This window comes from Leptodactylus fuscus, chromosome 1 (assembly GCF_031893055.1).
Source record: "Leptodactylus fuscus isolate aLepFus1 chromosome 1, aLepFus1.hap2, whole genome shotgun sequence".
Lineage (NCBI taxonomy): Eukaryota > Metazoa > Chordata > Amphibia > Anura > Leptodactylidae > Leptodactylus > Leptodactylus fuscus.
The window spans coordinates 195,725,049-195,730,816 of NC_134265.1; positions in this window are offsets into that span (position 1 = coordinate 195,725,049).

The window sequence follows — 5,768 nt, forward strand, 5'->3', positions numbered from 1 at the left end:
TTGTGTTACTATGTATGTATTTACTTGTGTTTATCAGTGTCATCTAATCCATGGCTGTGCTGTTGCTATAATATTATGAATATTCTTGTCAGAACCCACAAGATCACGATGACAAATATTTTCATCGTTGGCTAGAATCAAGCATCCTCTAGCCAAAGATATATCTGACATTAAGTATATTGTAACATGCCCTATACTTTTTAAAGTTCAGAAGGTCTTACTGAGCAGGAATTGGCCATGACATTGATCCCCTGGGGAGAAAAAAAAACAAACAAAAACCCTACGATTGGAAGAATATGAAGGGTTTTTTTTTTTTTGCTAAAGCTATTGAAAATTGACCCACCACCCCAACTTGATATGGACAGGTCAAGTGGAATTTGTCCTCTACAGAGAAGTGAGGGATAACATGAGTAAGACCTTGACTCTCTTGGATAATGGTATGCACGGTCTCAGTTAATTCTAAAAAGGTGTTTGTCTGAGTCCATTGGATGTTTCTTAAAGTGCCCTGAAGCATGTTGGAGTGGGTCATGTCATCTTCATTGCCTATAGCCAACAGAGTTAGACAGGGATGCCCCAGTCACCGCTACTCTATATAATGATAGAACACTTAGCGGTCACCATATTTCGCTGTCAAGACATCAGAGTAATCCAAATTGGCTGTTGGTACTACAAACTTGCCTTATACATGAGAAGACCTTTTACTCTATGGTCACATTCCCATCTCTGATTATCCGGTTAAGGACCAGGCCCAGAAGTGCGTTAAGGACCAGGCCTCTTTTTTTCAAAACTGACTTGTGTCACTTTAAATGGCAATAACTTTGAGACGCTTTAACTTACACAAGTGATTTTGAGATTATTTCGTAACACATTATACTTCATATTAGTGGTAAACACTAATTAATATTTTTGTGTTTATTAAAAAAAAATAAAATAGGAAATTTGGAAAAAAATTACAATTTCAAAATGTGAATTCTCTGCTTTGCAGGCAGATAGTCATACCACCCAAATACATGAATAAATATCTCCCATATCTCTGCTTTATATCGGCATCATCTTTTGATTGTCTTTTAATATATTTTGGACGTTACAAGGCTTACAAGTGTAACAGCGATTTTCCAGATTTACAAGAAAATTCCCCAAACCAATTTTTTAGGGACCACTTCAGTTCTGAAAGGAATTATAAAGGCCTATATAATAGAAACACCCCCAAATCACTCCATTTTCAAAACTGCACCCCTAAAATTATTCAAAACATCATTTGGGATGTTTGTTAACCCTTTGAGCATTTCATTAGAATAAAAATAATATGGAGGTGAAATTTTAGACATTTCATTTTTTTTCACTAATACATTCATTTAGACCTAAAATTAACACATTCACAAAGGGTTAAAGGAGAAAATGCATCTCACATTTTGTTATGCAATTTCTCCTGTGCACAGAAATACCCCACGTGGGTGTAAACTGATTTTTGGGCAGACAGTGCATGGAAGGGAAGGAGCGACACGGATTTTGCTGGAATAATTTTCAGGCACCATGTTGCATTTGCAGAGCCCCTAGAGTACCAAAACAATGGAAACCCCCCAAAAGTGACCCCATTTTTGGAAACTACACCCCTCACAGAATTCCTCAAGGGGTATAGTGAGCATTTTGACCCTACAGCTGTTTCACAGATTTTACTGTGGAATGTGTAAATGAAAAATGACTAAAATGTCACTTTATCCCCAAAGTTTTCATTTTCACAAGAGGTTAAAGGAGAAAAAGCCCCCCACAGTTTGTTACACAATTTCTGCTGAACACGGCAATACCCCATATGTGGCCATAATCTGCTGTATGGGAACATGTTGGGGCTCAGAATGTAAAGAGAGCTATTTGGTTTTTGGAGGGCAGATGTGGCTGGAATAGTTTTCTGGTGCCATGTTGCATTTGCTGAGGCCTTGAAGTATCAATACAATGGAAACCCCTCAAAAGTGATCCCATTTTAGAAACTACATCCGTCAAGGAATATATCAAGGCGTATTATCATTTTGAGACTGAAAATGCTACCCAAAAATTAATGTACAAAATGAAAATTGAAATTTTGAAAGAAATATGCCATTTCAGTGCCCAATACGTTGCACCCACTTTGTGTTGTCAGAGACCTGCATTCCTAAAACTATTAAGTGGGCCATCCCGAGGGGCAAAAAATTATATATGTGGGTGTAAACCGCTGCTTGGGCACACAGCAGGGCTTTTTCTAGGGACATTTTGGGGCTTTAGGACTTTATTAATTTTTTTCAAACACTTTTTTTTTTTACGTTTTTTTTTAAACTTTTTCATGTGTCCATTTAGGACACTTCAATCAGCAGTACTTTGATTGCTGATAGTATTATGCTCTGTAAGACACAGCCTGCAAGTGGCATAGCAGGATGTCTATTTACCGCTGTGCTGTCTAATACCCTGCTCCATAAACCCTGGTCAGAGCTCAGCTCCAATTGGGGGTTTTAATCATATGCAGTGTATGGTACTGAACCAGTGAGCAGACCATGATTTACTGGTCAGATCCCCTAGTGGGACAATAAATAAATCTTATATATATATATATATATATATATATATATATACACATACATATATATATGCAAGTTCCACCACTTAAAAAGATGAGAGGCGTCTGTAATTTACATCATAGGTAGACCTCAACTATGAGAGACAAAATGAGAAAACAAATCCAGAAAATCACATTGTCTGATTTTGTAAGAATTTATTTGCAAATTATGGTGGAAAATAAGTATTTGGTCAGTAACAAAATTTCATCTCAATACTTTGTTATATATCCTTTGTTGGCAATGACAGAGGTCAAACGTTTTCTGTAAGTCTTCACAAGGTTGGCACACACGGTTGTTGGTATGTTGGCCCATTCCTCCATACAGATCTCCTCTAGAGCAGTGATGTTTTGGGGCTGTTGCTTGGCAACACGGACTTTCAACTCCCTCCAAAGGTTTTCTATAGGGTTGAGATCTGGAGACTGGCTAGGCCACTCCAGGACCTTGGAATGCTTCTTACAAAGCCACTCCTTCGTTGCCCTGGCGGTGTGCTTTGGATCATTGTCATGTTGAAAGACCCAGCCACGTTTCATCTTCAATGCCCTTGCTGATGGAAGGAGGTTTGCACTCAAAATCTCACGATACATGGCCCCATTCATTCTTTCATGTACCCGGATCAGTCGTCCTGGCCCCTTTGCAGAGAAACAGCCCCAAAGCATGATGTTTTCACCCCCTTGCTTTACAGTAGGTATGGTGTTTGATGGATGCAACTCAGTATTCTTTTTCCTCCAAACACGAAAAGTTGTGTTTCTACCAAACAGTTCCAGTTTGGTTTCATCAGACCATAGGACATTCTCCCAATACTCTTCTGGATCATCCTAATGCTCTCTAGCAAACTTCAGACGGGCCCGGACATGTACTGGCTTAAGCAGTGGGACACGTCTGGCACTGCAGGATCTGAGTCCCTGGCGGCGTAGTGTGTTACTGATGGTAGGCTTTGTTACATTGGTCCCAGCTCTCTGCAGTTCATTCACTAGGTCTCCCCGCGTGGTTCTGGGATTTTTGCTCACCGTTCTTGTGATCATTTTGACCCCACGGGGTGAGATTTTGCGTGGAGCCCCAGATCGAGGGAGATTATCAGTGGTCTTGTATGTCTTCCATTTTCTAATTATTGCTCCCACAGTTGATTTCTTCAATCCAAGCTGGTTGCCTATTGCAGATTCAGTCTTCCCAGCCTGGTGCAGGGCTACAATTTTGTTTTTGGTGTCCTTTGACAGCTCTTTGGTCTTCACCATAGTGGAGTTTGGAGTCTGACTGTTTGAGGGTGTGCACAGGTGTCTTTTTATACTGATAAGTTTAAACAGGTGCCATTACTACAGGTAATGAGTGGAGGAAAGAGGAGACTAAAATCATACAATGTGATTTTCTGGATTTGTTTTCTCATTTTGTCTCTCATAGTTGAGGTCTACCTATGATGTAAATTACAGACGCCTCATCTTTTTAACCCTATAGAGACACAGCTCAAAAGTGACTTGAGGACCAGGCCTCTTTTTTCAAAACTGACGTGTCACTTTAAATGGCAATAACTTTGAGACGCTTTAACTTACACAAGTGATTCTGAGATTGTTTTTTCGTAACACATTGTACTTCGTCAGTAGTAAATTTTAGTCGATATGTTTTGTCTTTAATTATGAAAAAATAGGAAATTTGGTGAAAATTTTGAAAAATATGCAGTTTTCAAACTTTGAAATTGCAAGCCTTTCAAATAGAAATCCATACTACCCAAATTTTTTCATAAATATAATTAACCATGTCTCTGATTTATGTAGCAATCAAATTTTAATCACCCTTTCATTTTTTTCAGATATTATAAGGCTTACAAGTCAAACAGTAATTTTCCAAATTTTCAAGAAAATTTCCAAAACACATTTTTCAAGGGACCAGTTCAGTTCTGAAGGGAACTTGAAAGGCCTCTCTAATAAAACCCCCGAAAGTCACCCCATTTCTAAAAACTGCACTCCTGAAAGAATCCAAAACAGCAGCTAGAAAGTTTCTTAACCCTTTCAGCATTTCACAGCAATTAAAACAAAATGGTGGTCAAATTTACATTTTTCAATTTCTGTCGCTAATATATTCATTTAGCCCTAGAATTTACACATTTACTAAGGGTTAAAGGAGAAACTGCACCCCACATTTTGTTACACAATTTCTCCCGAACATGACAATACCACATATGTGCTGGTACCCTAATGTACGGGCACACGGTCGCTCTCAGAGCGGATGGAGCGCTAATTGGGTTTTGTAGGCCAGATTTTGCTAGAATACTTTTCAGGCGCCATGTCCCGTTTGCAGAGCCCCCAAGGTGCCAAAACAGTGGAAACCCCCAAAATGTCACCCCATTTTGGAAACTAGACCCCTCAAGGAATTTATCAAGGGGTATAGTGAGCCCTTGGACCCTACAGGTGTTTCACAGATTTTTTTACCGTTGAGATGTGAAAATGAAAAATTACTCTTTTTATAATAAAATGTCACTGTAGCCCCAAATTTTTCATCTTCACAAGGGGTTAAAGGAAAAATTGCTCCCCAAATTTTGTTACACAGTTTCTCCCGAACACGACAATACCACATATGTTCTGTTACCCTAATGTACGGGCACACGGTCGCTCTCAGAGCGGATGGAGCGCTAATTGGATTTTGTAGGCCAGATGTTGCTACAATACTTTTCAGGCACCATGTCCTGTTTGCAGAGCCCCCAAGGTGCCAAAACAGTGGAAACCCCCAAAATGTCACCCCATTTTGGAAACTAGACCCCTCAAGGAATTTATCAAGGGGTATAGTGAGCACTTGGACCCTACAGGAGTGTAACAGAATTGGCCCAACAAAAGGAAAAGTGACATTTTTTGCTATAAAATGTTGCTTTAACCTCAAATTTTGCATTTCCACAAGGGGTTAAAAGAGAAAATGCACCCCAAAAATTGTCAAGCATTTTCTCCCAACTACAGAAATGCCCCTTATGTGGATGTAAAGTGATGTATGGGCACACTGTAGGGTCCAGAGCTGAAGGATCTCTATTGGGATTTTGGAGGGCAAATTTAGCTGAAATCTGTTTCAGGCACCATGTTGCATTTGGAGAGCCCCTGAAGTGCTAGAACAGTGGAAACCCCCCCCCCCCCCCAAAACGACCCCATTTTGAAAACTAGACCCCTCAAGGAATTTATAAAGGGGTTTAGTGAGCACTTGGACCCT